This window comes from Artemia sp. Qi Xiang Cuo, unplaced genomic scaffold, assembly GCF_049724085.1.
Source record: "Artemia sp. Qi Xiang Cuo unplaced genomic scaffold, ASM4972408v1 HiC_scaffold_23, whole genome shotgun sequence".
Taxonomy (NCBI): Eukaryota; Metazoa; Arthropoda; class Branchiopoda; order Anostraca; family Artemiidae; genus Artemia; species Artemia sp. Qi Xiang Cuo.
In genome coordinates this window covers 1,918,468-1,932,111 of record NW_028297432.1, presented here as the reverse complement: position 1 = coordinate 1,932,111, position 13,644 = coordinate 1,918,468, and the positions used below count along the sequence as shown (strand labels likewise).

The window sequence follows — 13,644 nt, the reverse complement described above, 5'->3', positions numbered from 1 at the left end:
GTCGCTCCTTACTTTCAGTTTAAAAAACTTGTTTTTTTTATTTAATTTCTACTATCAAGAGCGAGGGTATGTTTTCAAATATCCACAGTCTTTATATATCTATAAATTTAGAATCAAGTGAGTTTTTTTGTCCATTTATGCTTTTTGTGTGCACTGAAAATTGAGTCACACTAACCACGATGGAAACGTGAAAATTTATGAAGAATGATATTGGAACTTTAAGAATAAAAAAGACATTTCAAATATCATAAATTCAAGCGAAAAACTCTATTAAGGCAGAAATGAATAGTTATGATAACTAGGGTGTAGTAGGGGTGTTAATTGCCTTCTTCTAGACCTTTTTTTGTCCATTACAACCCTAATTTGCTTCTAGATCCTTGACTCCCAACATAGGGCATACACCCCACCGAGGGGCATGGGCATATTTTTGGTGGGTTATAGGCAGAGCGTACACCCTTCTAAAAAACAGATACATGATAATATTGCAACGCCGTCATCCATTGTAGGAAACGTGTTGCATACCGAAAGAAATTTTAATTCGCATAAAATACCCCTAGAGGACAACTTGAAAAAGATACAAAGTTAATGGCCTTTTGAACTTTCTTCAGGTTGATACTTGTAGAATTTTGGGTAACAAAATTTAAATTTCATGAGGGGGCATCAGGATTCTAGAAATGCCTAGGTGGGGCATGGCCCAAAATCGGTTGGGAACCACTGCTTGAGATTTTGTTTTTTGCCCCTTCAAATAGCTTTGAATATATCATACATAAACGAATTTTATAATTATATTATTAATGATAAAAAACACCATAAGCGCTCCTACGCTTTACTGCAGAACGCCAGACTTGCTGAACATAAGACGAATGTCACCAAAAAGCTAACCCCTAATCAGCTTCATTTCTGGCAGTATTTACCATGGAGAGCGGCAAACTAGCAAAACTGTCCATTACGTAGTGTGGGTTGAAACAACAATTGCAGAAATTACCTGAGCTCTGAAGATGATTGATTCTGACTATTTTGGGAAATCCACAGACGGAATAGCAGATGTAAATGGAAAAATGTCCCAGGATACAGCGGTCAAAAACTTTTCCTTTGAGCAAACTAAGTTTGCTTATATTTTAACTGATGCTCTTGGACCTTATTTCTGGAAAACGACCCTTGATGAAGTCGGCAGAAAGCAGTTATTGAAAGTGTTAATTTTTCTGCATCCCAATGAAGTTTCAAAGCCAGTTCTGCTCACAGTTAATATATGCTGCCAGGAGGTTACCCATCGCGATGCAAAAAGACATTTTAGTTGACGCGTTTAAGCTATTCCAGTTTTCCGGACTTCCATTGGAGTCAGGAAGGGTCAACGACAAGTGGGACAACGTGATCCAGGGAGGAAAATAGCCAAACTTGTCTGAAGTCGTGAAAAAAAGCTTTGGGAATTTCACATGGGTCTGGCAGCATTGAGGAGAGTTTCTCACTTACTAGGTGAGTTCTCAGCAAAGAAAGAGTTTCGATGAATGAGCAATCTTGGAATGCAAAACTGTTTATGATAGATACGTTGGGTAACAAACAACAAAAGTACGAAGAACAAAAGGGACATCTTTTTGTAAGACACTGGAGATAATTTTAATGAATATTACGGCCCCATGTCCTAGGGACGTCCTCAGCAAGACAAAAAAATATATGAAAGAAAAAAGACACAAAAAAACGCGACCAATAAAACCAAAAAAGTAAAAAAAAAATTTTAAAGCAGTCCTAGCATCCTTACTTCAGCGAATTTCAACCAGGACTGATAAAAAGTAAGGTAAAACAAGGCGATTCAATGAGATGAAAGAAAAATAAATTAAAAACACGTTCTTATTGCTAATCCAGCCTTTTTGGCAGCTAACCTCAAAGGTCTTTTTGTGAGCGGTTCTGTGTTAATGTCTATCGGTTTTTTAAAATATTTTTTAATATCATTTTTAATTAAATTTGTGTATAGAGCATTTAGTGTATGTTCCCCTAGGTCGCTATTTAGTGAAATATTATTATTAATCTTAAGTTTGATTTCAATTAATTCTCGGACTACCTGCTTTATGCCTAGGTAATTGCTGATAAGACTAGATTCATCAAAAAGTATATTGTGGCTAGGATTTTCAAAATATGGCTGCCTAATGCAGAATCAGATGAAACGGTGGAAATATTAGAATTTAGAGCTTTGACAATATCATCTTTATGCTGTTGTATGCGCTTTTCTAAATTCTGGTGTGTTCTACCTATATAATATTTGCCACAATCGCATGGTATTTGATAGACCTCTCTTTGGCGAGTAACTGGGGTTTTATCTTTACCAGAATTTAGAAAATTTATGATTCTAAAATTATTTGTGAATACTACATACAGATTATTTTTTGTGCAAACGTTTTTAAGATTTGTAGTGATTTTTGGATATAGGGGAGGTAAATTATGTTTAAGGGCTTGTCAGACATCTCACTTGGTAAACTATCATTAATTTTACGGGAATGTCTTTTCAGTCTACAGTTAATTACACTATTAATAAATAAAATAGGATACACATTTCCAAAAAGTATGTCCTTGATAAAGTTTAATTCTGCTGTGATGTGGGAATCAGAACAAATATTTAGGGCACGATCGACGACGGTCCATTGGGGTCCATTTTGGGGTCCATTTTGCGTCCAAAATGGTCCCTAGAGAGGTCCCTTTTTCGACTAAAAAGAGATCACTAAGTCCCTATTTTTCACCAATTGAACCTGTGGTAGGCCTAGAATAAACAAAACTCAAAACGAGCAGTTTTCAGTTCAGTTCATTTTATTTAACATCAAAATATATTTAACAAATATGCCAATACCCGCCCCAAGAAAGATACCAAAAAGCACTTGCGACTGGGCGGGTACATACACTAAAAAAACAACACACGCAAATTACATACAAACACTACAAAAAAAAAAGAAATCAATCAATCTCTCATCAATTCATTTAATAATAATAATAAAGATAAATAATAATAATAATAATAAAAAAGAAAAAAAAAAAAAAACTATGAACCTTGACCTAAAAAATATTTTTTCAATTTACTTTTAAATGACCCCATGTGCTCAGCCGCCTGACTACTCTCCGGAAGAGAGTTCCACACACTAAGTCCTGAAAATCTAGTTTGGAAGCCGGCCCTGGTTCCACTTCTATTCGGAACAATAAAATCACTAGCATGACGAGTTTCATAATGGTGCAAAGGCCTATTATCATTAAAATAATCACGAAAAACCTCTGGACTAACATCATTCCAGCATTGATAAGCAAAAATTCCTATTTGGTAGTCTCGTAACTGTCCTACATTCAACACTTGCAACTTGTTGAAGCAAGCTGAAGTGTTATTTACACCTTAAACATACCCACCAATAAGACGCATCGCTCTATTTTGAAGAGTCTGAAAACGTTTAAAATTCACATAGAAATTACTTGCCCATAACATACAGCCATACGAAGCATATGGGTGGATCAAAGCATGGTATAAAAGCAATAAAACTCTCTGAGGTAAGAAATTTTTAAAACGACGAATCGCTCCAAGGCCACTTGCAACCTTTGCGGCAACAACATTACTGTGGCGTTTCCACGAAAAATTACAATCAATGTAAAACCCAAAGTACCGGATTTCTTGAAGTTGAACTACAGGCTTAATATTAAACAGAATTCTACCATCAATATCACTGGGTTTGCCTACTCTAGAATATACAATAAAATTAGTCTTAGTAACATTAACTGATAACAAACTCAAACTAGTAAAAACATGGAAATTTCTCAGAACACAATTCACTTTCAACACGAGACTATCCAAACAACGACTAGAAAACGTAACTGCAGTGTCATCAGCGAATGACGTTAAGCAACAATCTGGAATATAAAACCTCATGCTATCCACATAAACCAGATATAGAAGTGGACCAAAGACCGATCCCTGTGGCACATCACACGACACTTGATAAGGGGAAGAAATAGCATCATCAATCATTACTTTAATAGACCTCCCATACAAATAACTTTCAAACCACTTCAAACTCACTCCTTTAACACCTAAGCATTCTAATCATTGCAACAAAATTTTAAAATCCACCGTGTCAAATGCTTTCTTAAAATCAAAAAATACTTTTAGGGGGATTTCACCTTTTACTAAACAATTATTTACAAATCAACAAGATGAATGGCAGCATGACTAGTGGAATGACCTTTTCGGAACCCGAATTGGGGGTGTCACTGAGTAGGCTATGTTTTGTGAGATGGTCATATAGACGGCGATGAATTACTTTTTCCAAAATTTTTGACAATAAAGGCAGTATCGATATTGGTCTTCAGTTTCCAGTATCTGACGTGGCATCCCCTTTGTAAAGCGGGATAACTTTAGCTTGCTTCAACGCATCTGGAAAGGTCCCCGTTTCCATAGATAAATTAATAATATGTAGAATACATGGTAGTATATACATTAACACAGCTTCAAAAGTTCTCAGATTCACGCCATCTATTCCAGCAGAATTCGGTTTTATATTTTTCACTATTTTAATCACTTCATCACTTGTACACTTTTCAAACTGGAACTCAACAGTATCTCCACGAGAGTCCACGAATTCCTCGCTAAGAAAATTTTCCCTGTCCCACCTTACACTCTCTTGAACAGACGAGCCAACCTGAGAATAAAACTGGCCAAAATGATTCGCGACTATATTTTTATCACTCACATAGCTTCGGTTTATATCAATGCAAGGCGACTGACTACTTTTCTGATTTCCCATAAACTCATTAATAACCTGCCATGTGGCTTTGGTATCTCCCTTATTATCAGAAAACTTTTCTTCAAAATACTTCTTCTTTGCTTGCCTTCTCATACTGTTCACCTTATTTCTCACTCGCTTGAACTCTGTAAAATCTGCGTCATCCTGACTATTAAGATATTGCTCATATAACAAGTTCCTTTTTTTTATCAGGTCTATTATTGCCTCTGTAATCCACGGCTTGCGGGGATAGTCCCTCTTTTGTTTGGTCAAGCGCAAGGGGCATGTTTTCTCACAAATCCGTTGGAAAATATACAAGAACTGATTGTGCGCTAGAGAATATTCATCAGGAATCGTCAGAACTGATTCCCACATGATACAGCTCAACACCTCGGCAAAGTTATTCAAATTTTGCTTTTTCAACTCAAGTGTCAGTATTTTTTTTGCTAGGATACGTCATTTTCTAAGACACGTCACATGAGCAATTACCGGAAGATGATCTGAGCCTGGATATACTATCACATCTGCATAGCTTTGACTCAAATAGCTAGGTCCCACAAAAACGTTATCAATTAAGGTCGCAGAATGAGTAGAGATTCGGGTAGGTACACAAGTTAAAGGGTAAAGGTCACTTGAAATCATATAATTAAAAAATCCAAATTATCACCTGAAAGATCTAAAAGATTATGGTTAAAATCACCCATACAAAACAAAATCCATGCTTGTAGACAAAACCAACCTCATCAACTCATCAAAACCTGCTACAAATTCATCCGGGCGAGCACTGGGCGGCCTATACACCACACTAATTAAAACTTTCCTTTTTCAATTTCTAATTCCAAACAAAAACTTTCAATCTTACCTTCTATCCATACACCCAAATCCTCCCTCACCAGATACTTCATATTTTTCTTAATCAAAAATCCCAGGCCTCCTCGGTTCATAGTTGATCAGTTCCTTACCTCAGAATCATATCCTGGAAAAGAAAAAGCCGAGAGATATTGGTCAGAACTCAAAAAAGTTTCACAAATACCCATTATATCAAATTTTGAAGAAGATATCTCAATCATCTGAAAAACATCTAAATATCCCGTAGTAAGGTGGCAATTCCACGTGCAAAGACACAGCGACATGTCTCTACTAATTTGCGACGGCAATATATAAGAACTCTGACGAAGAGGCTTTGAATTAATAATAGGCAAATCATCACTTCCAATTTGAGCCTCTAAATGATCTTCAATACGGAGCGGATTACGTATAAATATATTCAATGAAGAAAAATCATTCAACATAAATAAGGAAATAAAATAATTTCTCTTAATCTAAAAAAAAAAAAGAGAAAAAAAAGAAAGAAAAAAAAACAAAAAACACAAATAATCAACATTTACTAAAACACTAAAGAGTGTCAACAAGTGAGCAGATTCGTGTTGGGTGGCTATCACCCTGCTCACGTTTGTAAACACGGCCACGATCAGACCACACGTTTCTAACACTATATCTGTCTCTCGCACCTTCAAAAATCGTTTTTTTCATTTTCGTAAGATATTCAGTGACGAATACACATGATTTCGCCAGCTTTGATTTCGCTCTGAAAATATTATACGACGTATCTTTAGTTGCAAATTTAACGATAACTGGCGCAACAGCCGTAGGTGTCTGGATATTCCGGGGAGCGTTCGGAAGTCTAAAACGGTTCACTGACAACAACTGTTCTTTTTGGACATTTACACCCATTCCCTTCATTATATCAAGAACAGTAGTACCCAGGTCGTGTACGGGGTCCTGCTTCCCTCCGACAAAAACTAAAGAATCAAGCAAACGCTCCTGTTCGTAATCGTCCAGCTTTTCCTCAATAGTGGCCACTGGAAGCTCTAATGACTGAATCTGGCTATCCAGCGATGAACACAGTTTTTCTATTTTCTCAAACTTTACGTTGTATTCTAGCGTGATCGAGTCATATATTTCTGAAACAATCAGTTCAGGGTTCAGAGCGGCTTGTTGTGATGAGCCTGCTACTCCCGTCATCGAAACAACTTTTTCCTGAACTTTTTTCTCTATTTCTTTAACTAGGCCAAATTTAAGCTTTGTAACTTCATCTTGTGCTAAATTAAGCTGATTTAGGATTTCAGATGTTTCGCTCGAAGAAGTTAAATCAGCACCCGCGACTTTCGGAGTTTTCTTTTTCAGAAACTGATAGTAAAAACCAGCAGAAGATTCACACTCACGGAAATCATGATTTACGCCCTTACCCGTTTTTTTTCGAAGCTTCCGCATAATTTCCACTATATGAAAGAACATTCGCTTCCACCACTGTCTAAAGGTCATGGGATCCGTAGCAAAAAACAATGAATTTTGTCGTATACTCTTTTTGGTTAGTTATGCTAACAATCCGGACTGGCCAGAGGGGATATCCCTTGAACTGAGCTACCGCCAAATCTCCCTTCTGAAGATGAAAATAATAATCCAATAAATCGAAAGTTGACCTATCTTTAGTGGACAGGATCTTCCAAAGCTAATTAAAAATTAAGCAGGAAACGAAAACTTACTCGCAAGGGGGGCAATTAAATCCCCCCGCTTTCCAATAATATCTTGCAAAAATCACGTCCACCAATGCTATAATAATGAAGTGATATCCAATTAAAAAGGCACTTGTAACTGTAATCCTTTACAGTATCGTGACACTTCCGTAATCACTGAGTTAATGATATTTTCAAGCTCAAAGAAATCAGTTCAAATATGTGTTCACGCTTTGAAATCCAGATAGAGCAGAAACTAAATGTATATTCATAGCAAACAAACATACAAGAGGAACTAATATAAATGAAGAAATAAATTTCAAAACGAGTGAAACCTAAATTGAATGTGCAAATCAAGGTTATAACGGACAAAAATTATTTGCAAACAAGAGTTTGGCAACTGCCCCTTTCCGTAATGGTAAAAGTATAAAGCCTATTGCGTCATCAGCGCTTTACTAAAACCTGTATCTCTTGAACCGTCATGGAGAAAACTAATAAAATTAAACTGAATATTTGATATATAATGATATTAATTACTGAAAGCTCATCAGCTCAAGATTTCATTGCAATGCAATTTTCGTTTTATTTTTAATATTGTAATAAGTACAAAAGAAAACATTTATAATATAATTCGTTTTAGTAAAGTGCCAAATACGCAATATTTAGATTTTCACAGTTAGGGAAACGGATAGTAGCCAAACTCTTGTTTGTAGTGAAAACTATAGGTGTCTCGATCAGTCTTGGGAAGAACTACTGAAAATAAAATTAATATTTGATTTATAACGAAACTGATTGCGGAATTTATAAGGGAAGGATGGTAGCGTGGATTTTATCACCTTGGTGTATTTGATGTGAATATTAATAAATTTATTAGCTTTGTATTTTGTCATCATTTAATGATTGAAACAGCTTAAATTTTATTTAGGGACTGGGTGATTTTGATGACGCTCTCTCCCTCCCACTTTTTTAACTTTAATCAGTTTTTCCGACTACTTTGGTATTTCTTGACCCCAAAACAGAGAAATAATTCATCATAATAATTCTGGGTATATTGTTACCCTCAGATATTTCACAAGCCTACTTTTTCCAATATAAAACGCATGTTTAAACACTTTACCATCGACAGTAGTTATGGCCTGTCACGGAGCCTGCAAGGGTTTTTTCATCCTAGGTAACGGGGGACAAGGGTGGCAAGAGTTCTTATTTGGTCACTTTTTGCTCTTAAAAAGGAATAGAACTTTTAATTTCCAATCTATTGAGCCCCCTCCGAAGTCTCTTTAACCACCGGTTCCATGTAAAGTTGCTGTGCAAAAACAATAGTTTACAGAACCCTTTAATACTGGGTTTACTTAAACCCAAACTTGCATTTTTATAGTTGCCATCTTGCATCACTAACTTAAAAAAATAAAATAAAAGGTAATTGATTTGAAACGAAAGCTACCTCCTTCATAATCTTGGTTTATAATACAAGCTGCAATTATTTTTATTTCAAAAATTTGGTTGCATTGATTGTATTAGTCTTCATTCTGGTTTCGTAGTCTTAAATGACTTTTATTTATCTCTAAATAATTTTTCTTCTTCAAAATTCTGTTGTTTTTGATTAAAACTAAATAAAAGAATTCTTTTTGGAACTTGGTCACCTTGGAAAAGTATTTCTAACAAGTTGTTGCTTTTATATATAGAGTTTTTTCTGAAATCTTAAGTTTAATCTTCCGTCTATTTTAGGTGACCGAGCTATCCTGCCGTTTTCAGATAATGAGTCTAATGACATACGATAATAAAAAATAAAAGACTAATTTGTTGCTGGGCCGGTTTAATCAAATAAATCCGAAAATTTAAAAGATTTAATTAATATCTCTAATCATAAAAAAGCTGTATATTCCGAAAAGAAAGAGTGCACTTTAGTACACTTTTCAGATGCTGCAAAACAGCTCCAACTCGAAAAAGGAATTCCTGCTGTATTGTTAAAGAAATTGAGCAGCAAAGTAGTTGAACAGCAAATTAGATGGAGCAGATCCATCTGGCGATGTTCTTCATGTGGAAATGAGGAATTTTTTTATATGTTGCATTTACACCCAAAAACAAGCAGTAACCACTGTGTAATTTGTTGTGCGGTAATGGAAGACCACTCAAACTTTGTGGGAAATTATTTAGCCAATGAAGGAACTTGTCCAATATGCTTGTGTAAAAATGTTGATGATTTAAATCAGCATTTGCTTTTAAAACACGGAAAATCCGAAATTAGTGACACCTGCAATTTTTGTCAAAAGATTTTTTCTGCACCAGGCTCTTTGGATAAGCAAATACGACTACTTACATGTGAGATACCATATAAGTTTAATGTATGACATAAGTGTTTTTCTACAACAAGCTCTTTGAAAACTCACCAACGAGTAAATACAGGTGAGAGACCATATAAATGTAATATATGTCAGAAGAGCTTTTCTAAATTAGGCTCTATGAATAAGCACCAACGAGTACATACAGTTGAGAGACCATACAAGTGCGGTATATGTCAGAAGAGTTTTTCTGTCTCTTGTAGTTTGGATAGGCACCAACGAGTACATACAGGTGAGAGACCATATAAGTGCGATATATGTCAGAAGAGTTTTTCTAAATCAGGCCCTTTGAAAACGCACCAACGAGTACATACAGGTGAGAGACCATATAAGTGTAATGTATGTCAGAAGGGTTTTTCTGAATCAGGCGTTTTGGAAAAGCACCAAAGAGTGCATACTGGTGAGAGGCCATATAAATGTGATATATGTCAGAAGGGTTTTTCTGAATCAGGCTCTTTGAAAAAGCACCAACGAGTACATAGATGTGAGAGACCATATAAGTTAGATATATGTCAGAAGCGTTATCCGCAATCTTGTAATTTGAATAAGCACCAACGAGTGCATACAGGTGAGAGACCATAGAAATGCAACATATGTCAGAAGGGGTTTTCTCTATCAGGCTCTTTGGAAAAGCACCAAAGAGTGCATACTGGTGAGAGGCCATATAAGTGTAACGTATGTCAGAAGAGTTTTACTCAATCAGGCGCTTTGAATGTACACCAACGAGTACATACAGGTGAGAGACCATATAAGTGTGATATATGTCAGAAGAGTTTTACTCAATCAGGCTCTTTGAAAACGCACCAACGAGTACATACAGGTGAGAGGCCATAAAAATGTGATACATGTCAGAAGGGTTTTTCTGTATCAGGCGCTTTGAAAACGCACCAAAGAGTACATACAGGTGAGAGGCCATATAAATGTGATATATGTCAGAAGGGTTTTTCTGAATCAGGCGCTTTGAATAAGCACCAACGAGTACATACAGGTGAGAGACCATATAAGTGCGATATATGTCAGAAGAGTTTTTCTGTCTCTTGTAATTTGTATAGGCACCAAAGAGTTCATACTGGGGAGAGGCCATATAAATGCGAGTTATATCAGAAGAGTTTTTCTGAATCAGGCGCTTTGAAAAAGCACCAAAGAGTGCATACTGGTGAGAGGCCATATAAATGTAATGAATTTTAGAATAGTTTTACTGAATAGTGCAGTTTCATTAGACATCAAAGAGCTCATACAGTTTCCATTTAGCCTTACCAGAATCATCTAGAGATAAAGAATGAGTCTTTCTAAACTAAAAGTTAGCGTTTTCCGTATGTCTTAATTTTCTATATGTGTTTAAACAAAAGACAAATCTCAAGTTTGTAAGAATATGTTGCCTACTTTTATAAATATTTGCAGGAATATAGTCAAATAAATAGTTGGAAAAAGCATTTAATAATCGTATTTGTTTCAGCTACTGAATATTGAGTCAAAACCGTGTGTCTGTAAAAGATTTCAAGTACGTGAAATCGTACAAATAAACGGAAGTACTCAGATCAAAGCCATTTTATAGCTGGGTTCCAGCTATAAAATCTTCACCAATCTGCTTGTGGCTGTTTAAAATTTGCACTTACTCAAGGGCACTCAAATGAAAAAAGGTTTCTCCTTTTGAACTCTTTTATATCCATCTTCTGATCCATTTGAAATATGCTGATTATATTTCTGAAATATACTCATTATACTCTGATTATATCGCCAGCTAGTTTGCTTTTAATTTCATTTGAAATGTAATAGCTCCCTTTTTACGCTTACAATGGAATTTTTTTTATATTATTTATTGCTAGAATATATCATGAAATATCTAAGCATTGAAAATTCATATTTCATTTGTTGTATTTTTTTTTTCATCCAACTTACATGGCACGGAGCTTTTCTGATAACTTAAATAGGATCAAAAAATCGTCACTGAGAGTATTCCTTTCAAGTGTGTTTCTTATAGCATAACTTATTCCAGAGCGGAACAATCAAAGAGACATCAAATAATTCACTGTGCTGAAAATCTCTGCATATGTGATACTTGCCAGAAGTGTTTTATTCGAGCTTCAATTTTAATTGTGCATCAAAGAATTCACACTGGGAAAAAACCCTTTGAGTGTGATATTTGCGACAAAAGCTTTTCCTGCACTTCAAATTTAAATGTGCATCAGGCAATTCACACTGGGAAAAACCTCACACGTGTATTATTTGCAATAGAAGCTTTATCAACAGTTGACATTTAAATAGGCTTAAGGCAATTCACACTGGGGAAAAGCCCTTTGAATGTTGTAATTGCAACAAAAGCTTTTCCTACGATTCAAATTTAAATAGGCATCAGGCACTTCACACTGGGGAAAAGCCTTTCGACTGTTATATTTGCCATAAACTTTTTACACGGGCTGCGACTTTAAATATGCACAAAAAAAAAATTCCCTCAGGGGGAAAGCCCTTCAAGTTAGATATTTTCCAAAAAAGATTTTACCAGTATTCAGATTTAACTTTTAATCAAATAAGTCACACTGGTTACATTCCGTACCAGTGTTTTTTGTGCAACAATGACTTGTCCGACTCTTCAAACTTAAATAGGCATCAGAGAATTCTCACTGGTGAAAAGCACTTCGAGTGTGATATTTGACATAAAATCTTTTCACAAGGTTCAAGTTTAAATGTGCATCAGAGAAGTCACACTGGGGAAAAACCCTTTCAGTGTGATATTTGCGACATAAGCTTTTCCTGTACTTCACATTTAAACGTGCATTGAAGAATTCACACTGGGAAAAAAACTCAAAAGTGCATTATTTGCACTAGAAGCTTTATCAACTTTTCATATTTAAATAGGCATCAGAGATTTCACACTGCTACTTTGAATTTGAGCAGCCATTGAATAACCCATACAAGATAATAGCCATACAAGTCTTTTACAATGAGAAAAAAATTTCTCAGAACTTAAATGTGCACCTCAACCAAACAAAACCCGCTATGACTAAACTTTTCTTACCCTAAATGTTCTTACCCTAAAATGTTCTTACCCTATACTCCATTTATTAGATCTATAGCCAAAATGTTTAAATTCTACTTTCTGAAGATTATTGGCTTTAAAACTTCCTCATTGCGTTTTACTCTTTATTGTTAATACAATATTATTTTATTAATGCAGTATACAATATTGTTAATACAATATACAGTATTGACGATATAATATATTGCGCCTAACCATTATTTCTAAGATAGGAAAAGGAAATAAAAGCAGATTGAATGAATGTTCTTCAATTAGATTATAAGCTGTCCTCAAGTAACGGGCAATTTAAAAAAACTTCTTTATTTTAATTTATTCAGAACGCTAGTTTTCGTGTGTAGCATAGAGGTCAAGCAAGAGTCTAAAGAGGTCAAGCAGGAGGACAAAGCAATGGTAAGCAAAACTAAGGCGTAATGTTTAAGGGAGAAAGAAACATTTCAGTTTAAGACTCCGGCCTCGTGAGGACTGTCAGGTATAATCCTAGGTCCCATCTCTCATTTGTTTTTCATTTAATTGTTTCATTTTAATATGTTGGTATAATGTTCCAGAATTCCATCTTTTCTTCTTTCTTGTCATTTATCTTTCTCTCCCTTTCTTTGCTCAATTTTATGGGTAGGAAGCATTTTTTGTGATGATTGTCTGCTAAGGAAGTTTCCGCAATGGGTATTAGCCAGGCACCGTTAGTAATTATAATGCTTGAAGGATTAGAGATAAATTTATTATTCTTGGTAAACTGTTAATTCCTATAAGAAGTTGTAAAAACAGCTTGTCATGTATACGACTGAATTTAGATTCATGTCCATATCCTTATTCTAAAATGATTTATATCCAAAGACTGCAACCAGTCTTACAGATTGTGTCTCACCACTGTGTATTATATCTTAGCTTCTTTAGATCCATTGATGAAAGTGAAGTGATCAAAATTGTTTATGTTTTTCAATGCTGATCATAGTAGCCTTTGATTCCCACAAATCGACCTAGTACATTAGCTATTCAGTTGTTTCCAT

General features: G+C 35.2%; 1 pseudogene; it reads left to right on the top strand.

Moving 5' to 3' along the window:
* Nucleotides 1-9,723: 9,723 nt before the first annotated feature.
* LOC148938957 (uncharacterized) lies at nt 9,724-10,878 on the top strand (annotated as a pseudogene).
* The last annotated feature ends 2,766 nt before the right edge of the window (nt 10,879-13,644 follow it).